General features: G+C 43.9%; 1 pseudogene; it reads right to left on the reverse strand.

Annotated features, from left to right (window-relative positions):
* Positions 1-24,105: 24,105 nt before the first annotated feature.
* LOC141063603 (uncharacterized) lies at positions 24,106-25,574 on the reverse strand (annotated as a pseudogene).
* Positions 25,575-26,067: the final 493 nt, after the last annotated feature.

Below are 26,067 nucleotides of genomic sequence, written 5' to 3' on the forward strand. Positions count from 1 at the left end.
ACTTAGCGATGCACCAGCGATCCCGACCAGCGATATGACGCGGTCAGGATCGCTGGTGCATCGCTAAGTGGTCACTAGTGAGCTGCCACACAGGCAGATCTCACCAGCGACATAGCAGCGGTCGGGGGTCGTTACTTACCTGTCAGACGAGGTGATCCTGACATCTTCCCGCCTGCATCCATGCGTTGCTCCTCCGCGCCACAGGAAGCCCAGCAGGAAGCTGATGACGAGAAACGGTCCAGGACATTCTCCCGCGATCAGCGATAACCAGCGGGGGAGCCGGTCGGAGGTAAGTATCACACATAGCGATATCGCTAGCAATATCGCTATAACGTCACAAAAACCTGTGACGTTATAGCGATATTGCTAGCGATATCGCTTCGTGTGACAGGCCTTTTAGACTGAGGTCTCAGGTGGAGCAACTGCGCCCCCTGCTGCTGCTGTTGACATTCCACAGGTTTCAGACCCGGATCTTATTGAGGAACCTGAAATCATGGATGCACATGAGGAGGCCCTGCCCCAAACGGAGTCTCCCAACCCAGAGGTGGCAGTTTTGGAACTTGCTGATTTTGAATGTGAGCTCCCTCACCAGTCTGATGTCTGTGGGGAGTGGGAGTTGGAGGGTACTCTTGGCAATACCCCCAGTGTATCTTGGTTAGCTACTGAGGAGGAGTTGGCCAGTTGTGGAGATCAAGGTGACTTCACTCTTGCAAGGTCCTCTGAGGATGAGGAGCTTGGAACTTCCTGTAAGAAGCCCAGAACAGATTGGGCAGACCCCGGTGAAGTTGGCTTAAGTCCGGTGAGTGAACGTAGTTGCCCTCAGAATGTCTTCTCTCCTGACACCAATGCTTTTTTAGGCATTCCCGAAGACGTAAACAGATTCAGGGAGTTGCAGTTCCAGATGGCAGACGAAAACGGCTGAAGAAGAAGTGGTGTGTTTGTCGTCATGTAAATAACACAGTAATGTTATGGCTCCCCAAGCTGGTTGGGGCATTGCATCCTCGAATGTCAGGCAAATTAGATCCAAATTCAGGAGGGCAATCGTTCTAGATTATATTAAACGGATGAATGCTCACAACTTTTGTCTTCAGGAATGTGGAATTGTGGACTCTCCAAGCGATAAGGACTGGCCTTACGGACAGCATGTATGGTCTGGCTCATGTGTTAATAGGAATGATGGTGTAGGGATATTAATGGGTAACAGGGAGATTAGTTTAGATAGCTACACGGTGGTAGAGGTGGATAGATGTATAATTGCACATGTTAGCTATAGGGGATGGCGGGCTAGAATTATTAATGTGTACTGTCCATCAGGACACAACAGGAAAAAGGAGTGTCTGGCTCTTTTGGAAAAAATAAGTTTGTTTCTTTCGGGCAAAATGCCTACAGTTTTAGTTGGAGACTTTAATTGCGTCACAGAAGGGAATTGTGACATAACTGGTAAAAAGTTATCTAATCTTATTTCTGATTTTTTCCTTTTAGATGCTGCTGCTCTGAAATTTGGTATCCCACCACCGCCAACGTACCATGCTGATAGGGGTAGATAAAATGTCATTTTCCAAAAATATGTTGTGTATGAATTTTGAACAAAATGCTGTACCTTTTTCTGATCATGAGTGTTTGAGAGGTGTGTTTAGTGCGATTGATGACCGTGTGTATGGGGGTGGGGTTTGGAAGCTGAATGTAAGATTGTTAGAAGATGAGGATGTGATGAATGAATTAAAAATAAAGTATAAAGCGTGGAGAGTATGTAAGAGGGATTTTGCGTGTGTGCTGGAATGGTGGGACTGGGTTAAGGTGTGTTGCAAAAAATTCTTCAAAAAATGGGGCTATAAAAAAGCTGCTATTTATCGGAGTAGATTTAATGATTTAAACAGGCATTTAGACTGGTTAAGGAAGTGTGGAGAAAGTGGGATGGATGTGTCTGATCTGCTGGCTGAGACAAAGAGTGAATTAAGGTGTGTTATGGATGAAAAAGGGAAAGAAATCATCTATTGCACCAAAATAGAACATCTTGAGAAATATGAAAAGTGCACGAGGTTCTTTTTTAAGAAAATGAATGGGAGAAAGGTTGATATGGATAAAATCCTGGATAGGAACGGTTTATGTGTGTCAGGTGAGAATGTGATAAAGGAGGTGAATAGGTTCTAGAGCAAGTTATATGATAAAAAATGGATTGATTCTGGTCTTGTTTCAGAAGTGCTGAATGGGTTAGAGAACAAGTTAGATAGTGGAGAATGTGATATTTTGAATGAGGACGTAATTATGGAAGAAGTAGAAAACGTGATGAAGAGTGCTAAAAAGAATAAGACACCAGGTAAAGACGGATTGCCGGTAGAATTCTATGTGAAGGCATGGGATTTTCTGGGTGCTGATTTGACTGAGATATGTAAGTATATGTGGGAGAGTGGTAAGTTGTGTGAATCAATGAAAGAGGGAGGTGGTTGTGCTTGTGCATAAAGCCCCCATTACACACTGCGATATCGCTACCAATATCGCTGTAAAGTCACCGATTTTGTGAAGTTGCAGCGATATTGCTAGCGATATCGCTGCATGTGATACTTACCTCCGACCGGCTCCCCCGCTGGTTATCGCTGATCGCGCAAGAAGCTCCTGGACCATTCCTCGTCGGCCACTTCCTGCTGGGCTTCCTGTGGCGCCGACGAGCGACGCGTGGAGCCGGGCGGGAAGATGTCAGGATCACCTCGTCTGACAGGTAAGTAACGACCCCCGACCGCTGCTATGTCGCTGGTCAGATCTGCCTGTGTGGCAGCTCACTAGCGACCACTTAGCGATGCACCAGCGATCCTGACCGCGTCATATCGCTGGTCGGGATCGCTGGTGCATCGCTAGGTGTAATGGTACCCTTAGAAAGGTGAGAGAAAGTGTTTAGAGAATTGGAGACCTATAACCTAGTCACTTTCTTTGTAAAACTTTTTTGTCATCAGCATTTAATTTTTTTTTTTTTTTCATTTACCTACGCACTTTATTTATTTAGTTACATTTCAACAAATGTTGCTCACATTTTGAATATATTTTTTCCTCTTTTTCATTCTGTCTTTCCAGTCTGATTAGTACGCATGCCCAGGATTCTCCCTACTTGAGATCTCCAGACACGCTCACTAGGTGCGCTCGTGGTGTCCTGCTGCTCATGCAGCAGGATCCATTTGCTCCCCATGAGCGCTGAAGGAGAATCTCTGATTTATTGAGTCGGGATACATCAGCGCATGCGTCACCTATTTTCAGACTTTTGAATGGGGAGTCTTGTGGTCTGTCATTGCGCATGTGCTTAATCAGGATGACACCTGATGCGCGATGTGGTTTATTGCCCATTGACTCTATATATACTAATTCCGGGGCATTTGTGAGTTACGCCTCCTGAGGAAGCCAAGGCGCAACGCGCGTAGAGGCGGCAGGCAGCGGCAGCACATAGTCACTTTAATGTAAGTGTTACGGTACTCTATTGCTTATTTGTTATCTGGTCCAATTTGTATCATTAGGTCTTTTTCTCTGCACAGTAGAGTATATCTTACTTTGCCCTTGGTCGGTTACTCCTATGGGCTTACTTTTGCCAGTAATTGTCGAGGTTATTATGTGTATTTTCCTCTCAAATTGCGCCCAGTCTTATTTACTTTAATAAGCGGTTCGATTGGTGTAGCTTTTTGAAATCTATCCTCCGTGCGGTGAAAACTGCTTACGGCGGTATGTACACTATACAATACTGACTCTGTGTTTTTTTCCCTAGCTGATAACCAACACTTTAGTGAATTTAGTATAATAAATCCTTGGGCAAAAGAAATATTCCCCATTATCTCTACTACATAAATATGGCAGTTTAATGAATAAGGCTTTCTAGATCATATTTATATTATATGGATGCGACTTTTTATTGAGTCCCTTAAGGGAGTAACGCTCTCTATTATCATTCTCTCCACTTGGATTTTTTCTTTAGATATCACTTATTATTTATGTCTATCACTGCCTGCTTTAGCATTGATGCTCTGTTGTTGTTTTTAATATTTTTGTAATAAAATTCAATTTTTTTAGCTAAAACTTCTCTAGTCCCTAATTCTCACTTAATAGTTGAGTTATGGTTCTTTGTTGATACAGATTACAAAATCTATAGCAAATTGTTGGCGAATTGTATGTGTGAGGTGATTGGTAGTGTTGTGGATGAGGATCAAGTGTGTGCTGTGCCTGGAAGAAGTATGAGTGATAACTTATTGTTATTAAGAGATTTGATTGAAGACTGCATGGGAAGGAAACGGAAGTGTATGGTTCTGTCAATTGATTTTAAGAAAGCGTTTGATAGGGTCTCGCATGTGTTTTTGTTTAAAGTTCTGGAGAGAATGGGATTTCCTCAAAAATTTGTGAATGGGATAATGTCTTTGTAGGATTGTGTGTCAAGTGAGTTTCTTGTTAATGGGTGGTTGAGTGAGAAAGTGAATATTAAGTCTGGTGTAAGGCAGGGGTGTCCCAGGTCCCCTGTCTTGTTTGTATGTGTGATTGAACCTTTGTTGTGCTTGGTGAGACATGATAAAATGATGCGAGGTTTGTTGGTACCTGGGAGTGGTGGGAAGCATGTGAAAGTTCTTGGATATATGGATGATGTTGTGGCTGTGAGTGAAAGTGTTGCGTCTATGAGTAGGGTTAAGTTGCTTCTGGATGTTTTCTGTGGTGCATCTGGCTTTAGAGTGAATTAGAATAAGTGTAGTTTTAAATGGTTTTGGGGTTGACAGAGTTAAAATGGAGGTGGTAAAGTGTGAGGAGGGTGCTATCAAAGTGCTGGGAGTATTATTTAATAAGGACTTGGAAGGTAAGGAGAGCTGGGAGGAGTGTGGATTGCGCATAGAGCGTAAGTTAATTTTTTGGTGACTGAGAGACTTGACCTTGAGTGGTAAGATTTTGGTCATAAAAGCGGTGATTCTTCCGATTTTGCTTTTTATTGCAACAGTTTTTCCACCGTTGTGTAGGAAAATAAAAATAGTGGAAAAGTTAGTTTTTACTTTTTTCTGGAGCAGTAAAATAGAGAAACTTAAGAGAGAAAGTCTTTTTAAGGCGTGTCACCATGGTGGCATGGCCTTTCCAAACATTGAGATTTTTCTGGGGCTTCAGTATATCAAAACTGTTGTTATATTGCTGAATAAAGGACATAAGGGAGCATATATGGCAAGTTATCCTGCTGGTTGGATGTTATATGGCTTATGTTGGAGAAAGAGGGATGCTAGAGTGCCTGTTGCTTTCAAGTGTCTGGTCTGGTATGAGGTGATTGAGAAGTTTGTGAGGAAGCATGATTTACTGAGTGTGCCGATAAATGATTTTAGAATGGCTAAGAATGTGATGAAAATAATATGTAAGAATGATGTGGAATGTAATAATGTGGGGTTGAGAGGAAATGAAGTTTCGGTTGCATGGAAGAGTTTGGGAATGCACGGGATGTCTAATAGACAAAGGGATATTGTATGGATGTCCTTGCACAATATTTTTCCTGTGCGACAGGTTCAGAAGAGACGAGGTCTGACCAGAACTGATGTGTGCCCGAGGGAAGGATGTGGTGGATGTGAGATTATGTGGCATACTATGTGGGACTGTGATTACGCGTGCAGTGTGTGGAAGTGTGTAGGTGGGTTGTGTAAGGAGTTAGCGGGTGTGAGTTTTATTGACTGGCGTGTTGCGATGTTTGGAATTGGTGCATGTGGTCATGTCAAAATAGAATTCTATGGTTAATTATGACTTGTGTGATGCAGAGTTTGTCGGATGTGAGGAATTTAGGAATTTTCAAAGAGAAGCATGTATCTGTGAATAAGTGTGTCGGGCTGATCCCTTCTAGATTATACTTGATTTATAAATTAGACAGCGAAGGAGGAGGTGGTTCTGATGCAGAGGGTGTCTGGAAATTTAAAAAATGGCAGCACCTGATCAAATATCAGTGAATTTTAGTGATGTTTATTGATGTTTAGGATTTTTTTTGTGTATACCCTTGGTTTGCTATATTAAAATAAATATGAACCATGATGATGAGAGTTGAAACAACAACGTTTATGTTGATGAGCTTATATTGAAAAGAAACAAGAGAATGCTGGAGTCCAGATCTATCTAAAGCAGTACAAAATTTTATTGACAAAAAACAGGCACATATAGAGTAACAGAACAATCATGAGAGTATAATAAAAAGGCAATAAATGAATGCCCGGAGCCCACTGAAACAGACAAATCAGCAACAAATAAATTTGCTATCATGTGAAAAGCACTCAGGCCCTTTGTAAGGGAAATTAATTACTGCAAGTAAAAAGTGCTGGAGAATCTGTACTGAAAAGAGTTAATCCACAGAAGTATATTGCACTAGACTCTGGCAGTATGAATCTATAGTGCTGTGGCAATGAGTATGACCCCCACTGATATCTAATTCGCTGTGAACAATATAATCTGAAAATGCAGCATATCATAAGGGGGGCAATAAAACATCATCACCGAACCAGCGTCCCCGCAGTAGCGAGTGCAGTACAATACAGGCAGAGAGAAAAAAAAAAAAGGGTTCAGCACTATGTGTTATATCTATTGCACAGATGCCCAAACGAAGGGGAAGAGAAATATCATTGTGTGTACATACCCATCATGTCCTGGTGCAAAGAGAGCGCTGATTTGTGCACCCCAACACGTGTTTCGCAGTGAAAATACTGCTTCCTCGGGGGGCGTGGCTGGAATGTAAATAGAGCCTAGTTAAATATCCGGCCAGAAATGGTCATGTGATGGATACCAGCCTATCAGAGAGCCTGCATCACACATGTGCACTGCTGGCGAATGGGAGCACTTGTTAAAGGCTGCTGCAGAGTGTTCTGACGTCACCCAGGGGGCGGTGAGCACTGAGTCGTCACCGGGGCAACAGCCAGAGCACTGAAGGGGAAAAGGGCAGTAAGCTGATCTCCCGTGGGAGCGGCCGGTGCTAGACTGTTTCCCAGGCAACACCAGCCCCCGCCCCCCCGGCAGTGTTTAGTAACATATCACAGCCATTAAATGAAAAAGTTCTCACACAGCAGTGCACATATGCAAGCGGCTAAGATCTATAGGGACATGATAAGTCCCAAAGGGGTAAATATCTCACAAAAATGTACAATGGGAGCATGATAAATCCCAAAGGGATGAATAAACATAGGTGGAAAAAAGAGAAAATCCCCTTTACCACCTATATAAATTTACATATCGCAGATGCAATTAAATGTGATAATTTCACAACTGGAAAATATGAAAAAAGCAAATAAGCGACATATTAAAGAACATTGACCAAATATATTACAAAGGTATATATCATACATAAAAAAATTGATAATTAGATGATGTATTTGGTCATGAATCTTGGTTAATTCATCTCCGTTAGTTCTTCACTGTGATCATGATGGATGGCGCCACTGAAGAACAGGGTCAGACCTCAGACAACATGCGCCGCTGTATCTAAAGCGGGATAAAGGATAAATAGAATAAGCAAAAAACATACAATCAGAAAAATGTTAAAAAATGTTTCCATCCAAGAAAATTGATAAGCCTAAAAGCCAAACACTTCAGGTAATCAATTTATCTACTCATGTGTTGACCCCGGTCCAGATTGATGTTCTATCCAAGGGATTAACTTTTTCTCCCACTCATGCTTTCGATTTATTTACAGCCGTGAAAGACTTACATTTATTTTCCCGCAACACTGCCGGGGGGGCGGGGGCTGGTGTTGCCTGGGAAATGGTCTAGTGCCGGCCGCTCCCACGTGAGATCAGCTTACTGCCCTTTTCCCCTTCAGTGCTCTGGCTGTTGCCCTGGTGACGACTCAGTGCTCAGCGCCCTCTGGGTGACGTCAGAACACTCTGCAGCAGCCTTTAACAAGTGCTCCCATTCGCCAGCAGTGCACTTGTGTGATGCAGGCTCTCTGATTGGCTGGTATCCATCACATGACCGTTTCTGGCCGGATATTTAACTAAGGCCTATTTACATTCCAGCCACGCCCCCCGAGGAAGCAGTATTTTCACTGCGAAACACGTGTTGGGGTGCACAAATCAGCGCTCTCTTTGCACCAGGACATGATGGGTATGTACACACAATGATATTTCTCTTCCCCTTCGTTTGGGCATCTGTGCAATAGATATAACACATAGTGCTGAACCCTTTTTTTTTTTTCTCTCTGCCTGTATTGTACTGCACTCGCTACTGCGGGGACGCTGGTTCGGTGATGATGTTTTATTGCCCCCCTTATGATATGCTGCATTTTCAGATTATATTGTTCACAGCGAATTAGATATCAGTGGGGGTCATACTCATTGCCACAGCACTATAGATTCATACTGCCAGAGTCTAGTGCAATATACTTCTGTGGATTAACTCTTTTCAGTGCAGATTCCCCAGCACTTTTTACTTGCACAAATTCTTTTCCCTTACAAAGGGCATGAGTGCTTTTCACATGATAACAAATTTATTTGTTGCTGATTTGTCTGTTTCAGTGGGCTCCGGGCATTCATTTATTGCCTTTTTATTATACTATCATGATTGTTCTGTTACTCTATATATGCCTGTTTTTTGTCAATAAAATTTTGTACTGCTTTAGACAGATCTGGACTCCAGCATTCTCTTGTTTCTTTCCAATTTAGTGGGAGTCGTCTCTGTTGATTGAGACTACATGAGGCATAATTCTTGTACTTACAGTAATGGACTAAAAATGCTTCTTTGGAGGATTTTCTTTATATATGAGCTTATATTGAGTTGTTTATAACTAACCTGAATGGTTTAAAAAAAAAAAAAAAAGAAACACAGTGTCTGCAAATTGAGATTCTGGCTTGGCTTTTATCCTAAGTCATGTAACAAGGCTCGTTAAAGGGTTGACATTGACTTTTAGGATTGCTACTTCCAATAGGTGGCACTAGAGTTCTAGTCCTCTTCCTCTCTGAAGAGACAATTTGCATTATTAGCATATTTCCCAGAGGAGCCTTGCGGCTTTAAGTTTCCTCATCTCAACATGCTTAACATGTCATTCTCCGCAAGGAGAAATGATACTTCTTGGACTTAGGGTCATTGTCTTGTTGGAAGAGGTTTTTATCCAGGATATCTCTGTACTTAGCAGCATTCATGTTTCCTTCAATGGCAACCATTCGTCCTATCCCTGCTGCTGAAAAACACCCCCATAGCATGATGCTGCCACCACCATGTTTCATTGCTGGGATTGAATTGGGCAGGTGATGAGCAGTGCCTGGTTTTCTCCACACAAACCGCTTAGAATTATCACCATCCAAAAAGGTCTATCTTTCTCTCATCAGACCAGAGAATCTTATCTCATAGTCTGGGAGTCCTTTATGTGTTTTTAAGCAAACTCTATGTGAGCTTTCATATGTCTTGCACTGAGAAGAGGCTTCCGTCGGGCCATTCTGCCATAAAGGCCCGACTGGTGGAGGGCTGCAGTGATAGTTGACTTTGTGGAACTTTCTCTCATCTCCCTACTGCATCTCTGGAGTGCAGCCACAGTGATCTTGGGGTTCTTCTTTACCTCTCTCACCAAGGCTCTTATCCCAAAATTTCTCAGTTTGGCTGGACAGCCAGTTCTAGGAAGACTTCTGGTGGTCCCAAACTTCTGTCATTTAAGGTTTATGGAGGCCACTGTCCTCTTAGGAACCTTGAGTACTGAAGAAATTCTTTTGTAACCTTGGCCAAATCTGTGCCTTGCCACAATTCTGTCTCTTAGCTCCTTGGCCAGTTCCTTTGACCTCATGACCTCATTTGGTCTGACATGCACTGTGAGCTGTGAGGTCTTATATAGACAGGTGTGTGCCTTTCCAAATTAAGTCCTATCAGTTTAATTAAACACAGCTGGACTCCAGTGAAGGAGTAGAACCATCTCAAGGAGGATCGCAAGAAAATGGACAGCATGGGACTTATGTGACTTAAATATGAGTGTCTGAGCAAAGGGTCTGAATACTTGGGTGCAGAATGTACATTAATTAGAAAAAAGATGAACTTTTTTGAAATTACCAAATGGCTGCAATGAAACAAAGAGTGAAAATTTTAAAGGGGTCTGAAAACTTTCCATACCCACTGTAGGATCAGTATGTCAAGGATAATAGGTAAGTCTGCCTTAAGTTTGTCTTAAGCATGTGAAATACATACTCTATGGGATTGAGATCTAGTTGTTGATTTGGCCACTGCAGAATATTTCAGCTCTTTGCATGAAAAAAAAACTCCTGGGTTGCCTTCACAGTATGTTTTGGGTCATTGTTCATGTGTAATATGAAGCGCCGTCCAATCATCTGTGCTGCATTTGGTTGCATCTAAGCAAAACGTGTAGCCCTGTATGCTTCAGAATTTATCCAGCTTCTTCTGTCATTCGAGTGCAGTCCAATGTATGCTCACAGAAACAATCCAGAAGAATAAGAAATTAGTTTTCAATCTTAGAACTCTGATTCAGTTTGAGCCAAATGTCATTAGCATAATCGGCACGATTCTCTCGCATGAGAGAGTCAACACCAAGCTTGCTTCCTCAAGCTGCAGATCCTGAAAAAGCATACCACTAGAGTCAATTGATTAGTAGAGGATAGAATTTGAGTCAAATTTTCAGAAATCTGCAGTTGAATTTGAACAATCTGTGATTTGATTTGCAAAGTTTGACAAAAAATAAAAATACCCCGGACCGTTTCACACATACTGCGCACTCTGCGAGTGGGTTCATAGTATCTTGGCACAGAAGCGCAGGCTTTTCCATAATGCCTGTTAGTAATCCAATCACATGGTATTGCGCAGCCAATCTGGAGGGCTATCACAGGCAGTATAAAACATAGGGGCCGGCCATCTCCCATTGAAATCGACGGGCCTGGTACTGAGTACCACCAGGCCCCGCGGGGTGCTCCAACTGGCGTCACGAATAGGATTTAGCGAGCCTAGCATAGCTGGGTAAAGAAGCCTGGCTAAGCTGGGTACTGTGTGCCATAGACTTTATTTAATTGTGTGCTAAAGATTTGACTGAGCTTTCAAATAACCACCATAACTGCGTCATGCAACGCGTGCGAGCAGAGAGGGACGTGCAATTGTGGACAGAGCCAGAAATAAAGCACGACGCAAAGCCCCTGCCCATGCTCTAACATTAGTGAGCAAGTGAAAAAGCAGGAAGAAAATGCTCAACGTGGGGGAAGATTCAGCGGCGGTCGCAGCTGCAGCCCCCATAATGCCGCTATCAATGCCATATATACCAGGAGCGGCCTGATTACCACAGTACTCAAGGGAGTCGCACACCATGAGCGATTTTAAAGAAAGACTATGTAGTTTGTTCAAAGTGTACCCCCTGTCAGAAAGCCAAAAAGTCATTATCCTCATTGGCCAGTTAACTGGTGCAGCTCAGAGGGAAGTAAAGTCCTGGCCGGACACTGATAAAAGAACTGTCAAACAAATCTTAGCCAGACTGAAAGACACTTGATACCCGTAATGCAACAGAGATAAAAATGAGATTTTTTGGGTGCAAACAGAGAGTGCAGGACAGTATACGGGACTATGCCCTTAATATTCAGGAGGCACTACGGGCTGTAAAGCAGGTTGATCCTGAGAGCGTGCAAGATGAAGATAGATTATTAACAGAGCAGTTCATAGAGGGACTCCAGTCTAGCAACCAAAGGCCACATCTGCGCATAATGGCCCTACAAAATCCTGAATTGGACTTTGCACACTTTAAGAATAGAGCCATCAGAGTGCTGCGTGAACCGAACCCTAGCAGCACAGAGCCCTCTAAGCATCTTGCAATTACATACCAGCAGGAGACAGCATCTTTTCAAAAGACCTCTATTGAGACTGACAAGTCATCCCAAGATGATTATTCTGCTGCAGACTTACGTCTCCAAGTCAAGGAACTAACCAAAAGTGTGGCTGCACTCATAAAAACTGTGCAGTCCCTGCAAGTGACTTCAAAGAAGAAGATCCAGCTGGCCTCCAGTCCAGATGACGTCCCGTGGTGACAACAGAGGAGAATCCCACCGACCAGAGGGAGAGACAGTGATCGTTACGACGAGGATGGACAGCCCATCTGTCGCCGCTGCAACAAGGCCCGGGACACCTAGTCAGATTCTGTCATTTAAACAAGCAACCCCTGGGGCAAAGGGCCAACCCTCAGGAGTAAGACGACCAGGCCCCCCAAATTGGCGAGATAAGTACGTAGGAGGACGACCAGTCTTGCCTGTCATGATTGACGGTTTTCCGATGAACGCTTTACTGGGCACCGGTTCCCAGGTTACAACGATGCCATATGTTCTTTTTAAGCAGTACTGGGCAGATTCAGACATTACTCATAGCCCAGATAAAGACCTTGCCATTTTTGCCAGCAATGGTCAGCCCTTGCCTCAGATGGGATATAAAGAGGTGACCATCAAGATTGGCTGAGTAGAATTGCAATCGCAAGGTTTGATTATAGTTGATATTGACAAACGAGAATGCCATCCTATGATCACTTTAGGCACTAATGTAATTGAAAATTGTCTTGGAGAAATGATTGTTTTGTTACAACAGGTAGCCGAGACCGCCAGCTCCAGTCTGCAACGGGTCCTGCAAAAGGAGATCAGAGCCCTGATGCAGAGACAACAGGTAGAGCTGTCTGGTGGAGAAGTCGGCAGTGTCAGAGTAAGTGATCCTTTTCCCATTGCAGTACCTCCCAGAAGTGAAATGTTAATTTGGTGTCGGGCAGCAATAGGCCTAAGGGGTCAAGATTACCAAGCCCTGGTAGAACCCATGTATTCTGATAGTAGGCCCACTATCCTGACAGCCAGAGGGGTAGTTGATGTCCGCAAGGGGAGAGTACCAATACACATCTTAAATTGTGGGGAGAGAGGTCCAGTTACTCCGGTATGCCACCCTTGCTAAATTGTTCTCTGTCAGTAACAATGCAATCGAGACAATAGAACCCTTGCTTCCGTCTGACAAGGTGGAAGAGAATAGCTCTGAAGGGCAGCAGGAGGATTGGTGTCAGCAGCTACACGTAGGAACTGACTCCACCCCTTCGCACCAAAAGCATGGGGCTTACCGGGTGGCTCGAGAATTTGAACGGGTCTTCAGCAAGCATCCTCTAGACTTTGGGCAGGCAAAAGGGGTTCAACATCATATCCCCACCGGAGATCATCCACCCATTAAAGAGAGACACCGGCCTGTACCACCAGCACACTACCAATGTGCCAAGAGTACTTACGAGAGATGAAGGAGGCTGGGGTAATCAGAGATAGTTGTAGCCCCTGGGCAGCTCCATTAGTCCTTGTTAAGAAGAAAAATGGTACTATGAGAATGTGTGTAGACTACAGGCGGATTAACAGCATTACACATAAAGACGCGTACCCATTACCAAGAATTGAGGAATCACTAGCTGCACCGAGAACTGCTAATTATTTCTCTACCTTAGATCTCACCAGTGAGTATTGGCAGGTTCCTGTGGCAGAGGCAGACAAAGAGAAGACAGCGTTTACAACACCAATGGGCCGCTGCGAGTTTAACTACATGCCGTTCGGGCTCAATAATGCGCCAGGAACATTTCAGCGGTTAATGGAATGCTGACTTGGACATAAAAACTTTGAAACCGTTCTGCTGTACCTGGACGACATCATCGTCTTCTCCAAAACCTATGAAGACCATTTGAAGCACCTAGCCGAGGTATTCGAAGCCCTGTCAAACTTTAGCCTGAAAATAAAACTGTCCAAATGTCACCTTTTGAAACCCAAGGTGCAGTACCTAGGCCATGTGGTGAGCGCGGAAGGAGTGGCACCCGATCCTGACAAAGTCACCGTTATCCGGGACTGGAAAAGACCCAGCACTATCCATGAAGTGAGGCAATTTCTTGGGTTAGTAGGCTACTACCGAAGATTTATCAAGAACTTCACCAAGATAGCAGCACAGCTGTAAGATCTTCTAGTGGGCCAATCCAAGAAGGCCAAGAACAAAAATCTTCCGTTCGAGTGGAACAAAAGGATAGAAGAGTCCTTCACCAAGTTGAAATTGGCCCTCACAGGAGATGAGGTCCTGGCCTACCCTGACTATGACCAACCATTTGTACTTTACACTGACGCCAGCAACGTGGGATTGGGAGCAGTGCTATCACAAGTGCAGAAAGGCAGAGAGAGAGTGATTGCCTACACCAGCAGGAAGCTTCGTCCCACTGAGAGGAACCCCGTCAACCCTTCCTTTAAGCTGGAGTTCCTCGCCATAGTCTGGGCAGTAGCAGAGCGCTTCAAACACTACTTGGCTTCAGCAAAGTTCACCATCTACAAGGACAATAATCCACTAATCCACCTTGAAACTGCAAAGCTCGGGGCACTTGAGCAGCGATGGATGGCCCGACTGTTCAACTACGAGTTCACCATAAAGTACCCCATCATGAGTGGGCAGAGACACAAGATAGTGATCCAGCTGTTTGCCTAGTAAAGGAGTGGCTGGCACAAGCTGATGCACACCCTGGTCCAGATGATCCACAGGAAGCACAACAGCTATGAAAGGAGAAAGGCAAGCTGTTCATCTACGAGGGGAAACTGTGTAGGAGGAACATCAACTTGCGCACACACGAACTGGTCAGGCAGGTGGTAGTCCCGAAGAGGTATGCGCCAATGGTCTTGGATGCATACCACAATGGAGCAGGACACTTCGGGTGGAAGAAGTTGGAGATTCTACTTTGTGAAAGTTTCTACTGGGTTGGCATGAGGACAGCCATTGAGAAGTGGTGCCGAGAATATGGCCCATGCAACCTGCGCAGAAAAGACCGTAACAGCCAGAGAGCCCCATTACAGCCGATCATCACAAAACAGCCGCTTGAATTGGTAGCCTTGGATTACGTGAAGTTAACTCCAAGTAGGAATGTCTACACCTATGCTTTGACCATCGTGGACCATTACTCAAGGTTCTTGGTAGTCGTACCTGTTAAAGACCAAACAGCGAAGACAGCAGCCAAGGCATTTCAGCAGCACTTTTGTTGACCGCACGGATACCCTGAACAAGTGCTCACCGACCAAGGTCCAGCCTTTGAGACAGAAGTGTTTTAGGAGTTCTGTAACATGTACAGTTGCAAGAAAATCAGAACGACGCCGTACCATCCACAGACAAATGGCATGTGTGAGAAGATGAACCAAGTGGTCATTGACTTTTTGAAGACCTTACCTCTGGAAGAACAAAACCAGTGGCCAGAGAAGTTGCCAGATCTGGTAGATCTATATAATCATATACCGGTAAACTCCACAAATTTCACTCCGGCCTACTTGATGAGAGCGAGACCTGGAAAATTACCCATTGATTTAGACATGGGAGTCTTAACACCAGAGACAACATCACCAGATGCAGACTGGGATACAGAGCGGCAGCAACAATACCGCAAAGTACAAGAATGTGTGGAGAAAAGTTTGTCCCAAGCAAGACAGAGGCAGGAAGGAAATTACAACCAACACGCCCCTGCAGTTCCCTTGACACAAGGAGAACAAGTACTCAAAAGAAAGAGACGTGTTCACAAACTAGATGACCAGTGGGAGGCAGAGCCATACACCGTGATACCTTCAGACTTTAATAACACCAAGGTATGCATTATCAGCAAAGATGGAGGAGAAACCTAAGAAGCAGTCTCAAGGGATCATCTAAAGATGTGCCCTGATCAATTGAAGGACAAGAAAGAAGTCCAAGATGCTCCACAACCCATAGTGGAGGTGGAAGAAAAGATTCAAACTATACTTGGAGAATTTCCTTGAACGTGGACACAAGTAAATCAGGCAATAGTAGTACCAGTTCTAACCTTTCATCAGCCTACTGCACCAGATGAAGAAGAGACTCATAATGAAATGGCTCCATTAACATATACCACATGTGCAGAGGAATGTGGAAATCTGTCCCCTGCTAACAGCGAATCTGACAATCTCACAGTGAGTCTGGAGTAGAGAGATGGCAGTCTAGAATACCTATCTTGCACAAGTCTACTTATAGCGTAGTGACTAATGCACCAACAGTAGACATCAGAGAACAGATCAGGTCATCAGAAATACCTATACTGCGTAGATCCACTCGTAGTACTAGAGGTCAGATCCCTGCCCGTTACAGAGATTACGTAATGTAAATAAAGTAATAAGAATGTATAGTAGTAACCGTTAAGCATGAGAGCCTACAGAGACTTACTGTAAGAACCTTTTAAGTATACGCAATAACCAGTTAAAGGACAATTGGGCCACAGGACTATGTGTGGTCAGAACTTTTATTTGTAAATAGTTACTCCAAAAAGGTCTTGAAAACAAGTCGCCTGCGTGGCTAAAAAACAGGCCCATCTACAGAGTGCTCTGTAGCCATGACCAGGGACGACACACAAAGTGGGTTAAGGCGGTTCCCACCAACTAAACTCCAGGTACATGCACAAAGACAATTCCTGGACAGCAGCGTAAGGACCGGTTGCTGCAGTAACTGTGCTATTGTTCCTTTTTCTTGTCTGATTTTTGATAATTTTTACATTTTTAAGACTTTGTAAATTTTCATTGATTGTTGCTGTTAACAATTCTTGTTATGTTTTCCTCAGTCCAGGAGTACTGAACTTAACTGGGGGGAATGTGACACCCCAGAGTCCGGTTGTCACAGTGACATTGCCTCCCTCTATAAGGTGAAGTCATGCTTGGAGGCAGAAAGGGGACCCCCATGCTAGGTAACATAGATTAAATGACAATTCCTGCTGCAGGTCAGAAAAGGGAGTTGCCTTATAAATTCTGGCCAGCAGAGGGGGTTGGTGAGTCAGCTAGAGGTGAGCTGAGGGTGTTGTGATGGAAGCGAGAGCAGCTGTGAGCTGTGAGGAAATGACAAGACAGTTAAAACTTGAGGTAAAAAGATCTTTCTGGAAGATTCAGTCAGTTCAGAGGAGGGAGCTGATCTGAGAGGAGTTCAAGACAGGCAGCTGATCTGACAAGAGGAAAAGGACACGAGCAGAGATAAGAGACTCTGGGAAAGCTAAAACTGTTTATAGCAGACCCCTGAGCGAAGTGCTAATAGGGAGAAAAGGGACGTCAGAGTCCTGGGTGGACAGGAGCTGTTTGTCCTGCCACCGAATCTGAAAGTACAGGGAATTGTAAATTCCTGTGCGACATTGAATACCTGAGGGCACGATAGCAGATAAGGAGCCTGGGGCTGACGGTGAAAAGGACGGTACCTGTGGAATAGGCTCATGCTGACAGCCGTACAGGTTAGTGAAATCATCACGCAATTGAGGGTTGCAGCATAGTTATAAACAGCGGAGACCCACACACAAAGCGCAGAAGGAAGGTCCTAAATCACCACCTGGCAAGGTGGATCCCCTGAATGCCTCCAGGTGAGCCTGACTCATTCCATCACCTGTATGTGGTACTCTGGATTACAACCACTTTCAAGTAAAAGGTAAAGAAACTGCACCAATCTGTGTCTTTATCTCATTTTTCTGCACCCCAACGTTCACAGCCATTTTGACTATTAATTTAATATCTTTGCCCTGAGACTATTGCTCTACCTGTGGAGAGCAATTTTCACCTCAGCTGCGACACACCAAAAGTCTCAGGGGAACAACACTGCAGCGCTGGTCACGTCTGACCAGAATACCACAGGTGGCGTCACGTATTTAACCATCTATAAACTCTATCTTCATTTTTACCACATAAATACCACACAACTTTCCCCTATTTTATTACTGGACGCCTCTGGGCCACGGACCGGGTCACTGCCGCCGTGACACCAACACCCATTGAAGTCGAGGGGCCTGGTACCGAGTAGCCCCAGGCCCCGCGGGGCGCTCCACTAATACCACACGAGGAACGGCGTAAAAAATAAAACCAATTCTTCACCTTTTGAGGATTTGTTCATTCTGCCTCCCAAAGATAGCAGTAAGGCGATCACAGTGGTTTACCCCCACATATGGAGTATCAGCGTACTCAGGACAAACTGCAGAACAACTTTTGGGGGTCTAATTTCTCCTGTTACTCTTGTGAAAATAAAAATTTGGGGGCAAAAAGATCATTTTTGTGGAAAAAAATATGATTTTTTTCACGTTATGAACTTCTGTGACACACTTGGGAGTTCAAAGTGCACACCACACATCTAGCTAAGTTCCTTAGGGGGTCTTGTTTCCAAAATGGGGTCACTTGTGGGGGGTTTCCACTGTTTAGGTACATCATGAGCTCTCCAAATGGATCATGGCATCCGATCTCAATTTCAGCCAATTTTAGGTTGAAAAAAGCTCTGCCATGCGCCCAAACAGTGGTTCCACCCCACATTTGGGGTATCAGCGTACTCAGGACAAATTGCACAACAACTGTTGGGGTTCTTGTTGTAATTCGGTCACCGAGGAGGATTACGGGAAATTAGCTAAGCAACCAGGAAACCAGAAAGGTTGGCAACTTAGCGGATTGCAGACCCCTAAACCTAACAACACAACAAGCATTAGCCTACGATGCCCTAGACACCTCGGCACAGCCAAAGAGTTAACTAAGCCTAAAGCAAGAAAGGGGAAAGCTAAACTGCCCAGGAGTAGAACCCGAAAGGAATAGGTAGCCCCCAAACATATATTGTTGGTGAGACAAGATGAGGCACAAACGCAGGCAGAAAATAGAGTGCACAAATGATGGGGCCCAAATTGTCTAGATAGGACAGGACAGAAAAGATACTGTTTGCAATCACGCAAAACCCCCGAAAAATCCTACACATCTGATATACAAAAACAAAAACACTGAGGCCACACGACCTCTCCCCCGCTAGATCAGCATTCTGGTGTGAACTGGAAGCAAAGCAAAAGATACTAATATAACAGGGGATTAGCAATACTGAACAGAATGACATAAGCTGTGACATACGAGCGCGGCCCAGCACAAATCCCAGCAGGGAATAATGCTGAACCCACACAGCAAAGCAGAAAGCAGAGAAAGGCAGAACTATATCAAAAGATTCCAGCAAACAAATAACTTATCTGAATGATGCAAGACCAAGGAGGGGAAAAAGCAGACTTCACAATGTACAGGAAGACAAACAAATCACCAGCAGCAACTGAAGGAAGCTTGCTCACTTAAATCCTCCCAGTCAGTAACCCCTGACTTCCACTTCCAATCATCGTCTTCAGGTGATAGATTTCTGTAAATACGACCAGTTCCACTACCTGCGGCAACCACCAGAGGGAGCCTCGACTCAGAAGTCAGATCAAGAGAGTTCACAACAGGTTCTATTTCTCCTGTTACCCCTGTGAAAATAAAAATTTGAGGCAAAAAGATCATTTTTGTGGAAAAAATATGATTTTTTTATTTTCATGGCTGTACGTTATAAACTTCTGTGAAGCACTTGGGGGTTCAAAGTGCTCACCACACATCTAAATAAGCTCTTTGGGGGTCTAGTTTCCAAAATGGGGTCACCTTGGGGGGGTTTCCACTGTTTAGGCACATCAGGGGCTCTCCAAACGTGACATGGCGTCCAATCTCAATTCCAGCAACAAAAAGTCAAATGGCGCTCCTTCCCTTCTGAGCTCTGCCGTGCGCCCAAACAGTGCTTTACCCCCACATATGGAGTATTAGTGTACTCAGGACAAATTGCACAATAACTTTTGTGATCCTGTTACCCTTGGGAAAATAAAAATTGGGGGTGAAAAGATCATTTTTGTGGAAAAAATATTTTTTTTTAATTTTACGGCTCTACGTTTTAAACTTCTGTGAAGCCTTTGGGGGTTCAAAGTGCTCACCACACATTTAGATCAGTTCCTTGTGGGTTCTAGTTTCCAAAATGGGGTCACTTATGAGGAGTTTCCACTGTTTAGGTACATCAGGGGCTCTCGATTCCAGCCAATTTGACATTCAAAATCTCAAATGATGCTCCTTCCCTTCTGAGCACTGCCGTGCGCCTAAAGATTGGTCTTCTTCCACACATGGGGTATCGGTGTTCTCAGGAGAAATTGCATAACAAATATTGTGGTTCATTTTCTTCTGATACCCTTGACAAAATAAAAAGAATTATGTCCTAAGAAAAATTTTTGGGAAAAAAAGTTAAATGTTAATTTTTTTCCTTCCACGTTGCTTCAATTCTTGTGAAGTACCTAAAGGGTTAATAAACTTCCTGAATGTGGTTTTGAACACTTTGAGGGGTCCAGTTTTTAGAATGGCATCACTTGTGGTTATTTTCTGTTATATTGACCCCTCCAAACTCACTTCAAATGTGAGGTGGTCCTTAAACGCAAGACATATCGAAGAAATTTTACCACTAACATGAAGTACAATATGTCTCAAAAAACAATCTCAGAATCAGCGGGATCCGTTGAAGTGTTCCATAGTAATGACCACATAAAGTGACAGTGGTCCAATTAAGGCCTGGTCATTAACCTACAAAGTGGCTTGGTCCTCAAGGGGTTAATAGCTGCTTAATATTTTTGTTTTGATACAGTGACAGCAAACAATAGTAGTATTACATCAGTCAGATTTTGCAAATTAATCCATTGTCACGATTGCGCCACTATGACAGCTCAGCCTCCGTATTAATTTCAGGGATGTGCTGCACTGTTAATTTTGTGAATGGAATAGCCAGGCCCCCAATAAAGGACTGGGGCATTCTGAGCTATCCCCATGCAAACTAAGGATTGTCAAGCAGCCCAATCAATCTGTGCCTGCTGAGTTTCCTCCAGGTGTCACCCTTTCTAGGTGATTGAATGGCTATTTACTGTAGCAATAAGAGGTTAAGCTTTTGCAAGTGTTTCACGAGTTGCATTTAACAATCTTAGGTGTCACAGCACCTACTGCTACTACTGCTGTTGCCACAAATTATTTTCCATGCATGTACTTATGTAGTGACCACTTTATTTAGGGTTGAGCTTTTTGCCAAGGGATGGGAGATATTGAAAGCAAAAATTGGTTTAGTTTGTTAACAAAGTTTATAATAACAAATTAAACCTAATACTTTAGTCCAAAATGTATGGTAAACCCAAACATGGCATGGGCAATGGATGTGGCAGGGTGACAAAAATAAATCCCTAATCTCACGGATAAGAATGTATTTGTCGCTAGCAGCAGCTTTGACACCACTGGTAATGCTGACAGAAACCATCTTGGCAGTAGTAGTATCAAGCTCTTTGCAAACTCTGGCAAGTGAATTAGCAGGTAGAAAGCAGAGGGCATTAAGGAGTATATAACCCACTAGTAATTTCAATCACAGTAGGATGATTTAGCCTTTGACAGTGACACTATCTGCTAGATTCAGCGTTTTGCTCAGTCCATCTCCTTTGCACCAGTAACAGTTAAATTTGTACAAACTGAAATTTTCAATCTGTCAGTGACACATTTTTCTATTCTTCCCCAATGTCCCCTGACCTACAGCACCCTGGAAGCTAAGGAACATAATACACCAGAAAATCTTCTTCCAGTTGATATTTTTGAAGCTATGGATAGTCAGCCTTTGTGCTCAGAAGACATGGTGTGGAGGAGATGGACCACATGATTCTAATGCCAATCTGTGTTGCAGGCTGTGGAAGCTAATGTAGTTGGGACATTGTCAGAGGTAGCAGAAATCTGAGCCAGAACACACTTCAGAGGAGTAGGAATCAGGTGGGGGCAAGGAATGCTCGCCATTTCACTCACACAGGCATCTTTAAGCCCAATAACAATGGATATGAAGATGATGATGATGATGTTAATGATGATTCTGTGTTGGATAAAACATTGGAACCAGACAGGGGTGATGAGGAGTTGAGGTCATCAGAAGAGGAGTTTACTGGCATTGGCAACCTGAGTCAAAAACATCCTCTGAGGCCATATCAGCTTTTCCTGTGAACAGCTCTGGAGGATGCCATATGTGCTGTTAGTGGAGTAGGCTCTACTGTGCCTAAAAGGTCTGGTTGTGTTGTTGGCGAGTTGTATGTGTGAGCCTCTCATTTGTGGGAAATCTTTGCACTTTGCAACCACATGATTCTTTGGCACTCTGCGGGCTGTGCAAGAGGAAAATAAGCCGTGGCCATCCCGGCTCTTATAGACTAAGGACTACAGCTCTGCATCAGCACATCACCGGCTCATTTGGCAAAATCATGCTGGCCAATTATCAGAGCCAAGCTCAAATTTCCCCCCACTTCTCACCACACTTGTCTTTCTGTCAGTCAAAATGCACCCTTGGTTAGCACGTGTTTGGTGTCATCATCACCACCATCATCATTGTCATCCTCCTTTACTGCGAGTCATACTCAAAGTACACCACCTCCTTCTCTGTCGAAATGGCAAATATCCATCGCCGATTGTGTGGCTCCATTCATACGCTCCCAGTCATCCACTGGCTTACTAAATAAACTTGCATCTTGTCAAGTTGATGTTAAGGAAATGCTGTCGCTTCCTTACCAGCTTGTGGATTCTGATGCTTTTTGAGAAACGATGGTGTGCACTCAGAATTGCTAGAAGAAAACAAGTCACCATTATTTCTTACAGAAATTGGTGCCCACTCTCCCTAGTTGTTGCACCAACAATGTGAAAATGGCATGTCTTCTTTCATTTGTGCCACGTGTCTGTAAACAATAGCAATGCATGCATCTGACTCTCCCCACAAACTTGAGAATTTTTAGACCATTCATATAATTTAGGTAGCTGAAAAAGTCTGATACTGCACTGTGTTGTTAAATATTCTGTTGTTTTCCTCTGGATACCATCCATTTTCTCCTAGCTAGATAGGTTGAAGTCATTTGGAGATTAAAAAGGTTGTGCTTGCATTACAAAGCTCAAAACATTGATTCCAAGGGGAAATCACAGTGTTCATAGATATCTTCTAGGCAATTAAATACTTTTTAGTAAGGTGATTTTCGCAAATTTATTCTGCACAAATGGAAATTCAAATAAGTCGGCAAATTTGAATTTCAAAAGATCCGATCATCTCTATATACCACAGAGATCAGCAGGACAGGATATCAAAGGTCTTTAGCAATAGGACCTTCCATGATGTCACAGATGTGATTATTCCATGCCTGCAAGGATGTTCAAAGTGTGGGGGATGCGGTAACTTCACACCTTGTAATGGACTACTCATGAGATGTATATGTGTATCAGTGCCGAATGAGTCTGTACATGTATGCTGTAGAGCAGTGTGTCTGTGCGTGTGTGTATACAGCAGTGATGTGAGTGTGGATATGTTGTAAGCAGCATAGATGAGTGTGCAGCATTGCTATGTATGTACAATATTTGTTCTATTAGGGCAGTAGAGTTGCGTGTATAAATCTATTGTTTGTGTACCGCTCCCAGTCTCTTCCTTCAGTCGCCACCAGCATTTTGAGCATTTGTTTTAATGTTCCGCCAAAATGCTCGCCGAGTCGTTGGTTTGAGGATGACAGGCGCTGGCCACAAAATGTTGCACTTGTATTTTTTCGCAGAGGCTTTCCATCAGATTGGACATGAATTGGGTTCCCTGATCAGTTAACATTTCCCTGGGGAAACCCACAAGAGAGAAAACAGTCAGTAAAGCATCCGCCACTTTGTTTGCTTGGATGGAGGACAGTGCCACAGCTTCGGGATATCGTGTAGCATAGTCCACCACTGTGAGGATGAGCTTTTTGCCAGAGCTGCTAGGTATTGCAAGTGGCCCTATGATATCCACAGAAACTCGTTGGAAAGGATCATCGATCACTGGCAGTGGTATCAATGGGGCTTTCTGTATATTCCCAGACTTTCCAACTCTCTGACAAACTACACATGATCGACCATAATTGGCAATATCTGTCCCCATTTTGTGCCAATAAAAGTTATGTGTCAGGCGAGCTTTATTCTTTTGTATTCCAAGGTGTCTAGCCAGAGGAATTTCATGAGAAATTCTTAATAATTGTTCCCTAAATAGACAAGGAACGACCAGCCGCTTTTTACAGTCACAAGGTTCTGTAGTATAAGAGGGGAGAGTCTCTTTATACAGTCTGTCCTGGTCCCAGTATATTCTCTCTTTGTCTGAAGCAGTGGGGGTTGCTCTGCAAGACACCTGAGCTTCTCTAGACTGACATTTATCTGCAGGGCCTCCTGGAAGCTCTGACTGTCAGTCTACAGCCTCTGGCCCAGTGTGAATGCCAGTCTCTGGTCTGAAGCTTCAGTGTCAGTTATCAGGGACCTCGGGAGGGTCTGCCATGCGAGGAGGCTCCTGGGCCATAGTATGGTCCTACAATTCAGGCAGTTCTATTTGAGACTCATCCTCTAATCTCTGAGGTTTTGTCTGAGCCTCAGCCTGGCTCTGGGTCACAGCTGCCACGTACGTACATTCCTGTGCATTGGTACATTTTCTCTCCTTGCACGGGATCTCAGTTGGGTCACTAGCTACCAACTTCTCTGTAGCATTTACTTGCAAGAAATGGACATAGTGGGACACCATCCTCCCCAAGTCTGTGCCTAGCAACACATTGGTGGGAATAGCCTCTGATACTCCCACTTCTCTCAGTCTTTTCCCTGCTCCCCAGTCTAGGAATACATGGGCCATGGGCATGGCAGGGCTGACCCTTCCAATCCCAGTTATAGGCATAGACTTTCCTGGTATGATATCGGCAGGGTTTACCATTGCTGGACGCACCAGGGTCACCTCTGCCCCAGTTTCTCTGAGATCAATGGTGAATTTATTGCTAACAGTGACTGATTGACAGTTCTCATTGGTCCTCACATCAGAGCCGGCCACAAAGAGGACAAAAGGTGGGGGCCCAGACGGATTTGTGGTTGTAGTTGGGCATTTCTCCCTATCAGGGCAGACTGCACTCACATGTCCCACTTTGTTGCAGGAGAAGCATCGCCGTGAATCGCCAGAAAAAGTCTATTCCCTGGGACCCCATAGGAGGTGGGCTTGGACAGCACTGGTGATCAGCAGGCAGAGGGAGAAGGGTCCCCATTTGGCTTACCTCTCTTCCAGCTGAATCCCAATGGCTTCTGCATCTCAGGCATCCTGTTAGCCACATAACAGTCAGCAATCTTTGCAGCCTGATCTGCAGTTTGTGGCTCTTTATCACACTCAATTTGTCGTACATCCGTGGGGCACATATGAAGATATTGATCCTTGACCATAGGATCTGTTAAGTCCTCAAAACTGTTAACAGAAAGTCCCCTGATCCATTGATGGAACATGGTCCTCAAGGTGCTCATGACATCTGCATAGCTGTCAGTTGATCCACATTGTAGGTTCTGGAACTTTCTCCAATACACTTCTGGGGTTAGGTTGTATTTCCTGATCAGGGCCTCTTTTATTGTCTCATAATTCCCATTTAGCTCTGGTGGGAGGCCAGCAAAAACTTCCAGGGCTTTGTCTCTCAACCCTGGAGTTAGATACTGCGCCCACTGTTCACGGGGTAGATTGTATTGACTGCAGGTTTTTTCAAATCCCCGAAGGAAAGTATCTAAGTCTACATTCTTTTCCATCACAGGGAAGTTTTCCAAAGGTGGTCTCCTTGGATTTATATCCTGGGAGGGGGTTAGCTGAGGACTGTTAGCCCTTTCGATTTGAGCCATTTGAAGCTTGAAAGCTTTTTCCTCCTGGCGTTCTGCAGCCTCTCTCTCGACCCGGTCCCAGCTTTCTGCAGCTTCTCTCTCAGCCTGTCGGTACTGTAGAATAAGCTGCAGGCGCAAATTGGGATCACTTGTTCCCAGCTGTTGTAAGTCCATTTGAAAAGTAAAGTCCATAGGCTCCGCAGCACTGGCATTACTGGCTCCTCCATTAGGTATCTCCGCTGAAAGAGCTGGCATTTTAGTTGTGCATTGACCTACACACTTATTTAAACCACCCTATTAGTTGTAATTAGCAGGATACATGTTTTTCTTGAGTTTATGATATCTAAACCTGGGATCAGTTTTATAGTAAGATGCCTCACAAAAGTGAATGTATTTCAACTAAAATTGTGATCATTTAAAAAAAACAAATGCTAAAAAATGTTAAGGAAGAGAAGACATTTGAAATATTAAAAACTATTAATATGATGAAGGTGACATATTATAATCTGAGGAAAAGTTTTCTATAGTTTTTTTTTAATTTTTAGCAATGTCAATATGTTTATATCTTACAATATAAATCATATATGTTCTATGTAGAGCAACTGATGCCTTATATATATTATTTACATCAGCACTCATTGGTTCTTGGCAGATA

This window comes from Dendrobates tinctorius, unplaced genomic scaffold (assembly GCF_039654945.1).
Source record: "Dendrobates tinctorius isolate UK_male_01 unplaced genomic scaffold, ASM3965494v1 ptg000250l, whole genome shotgun sequence".
Classification (NCBI taxonomy): domain Eukaryota; kingdom Metazoa; phylum Chordata; class Amphibia; order Anura; family Dendrobatidae; genus Dendrobates; species Dendrobates tinctorius.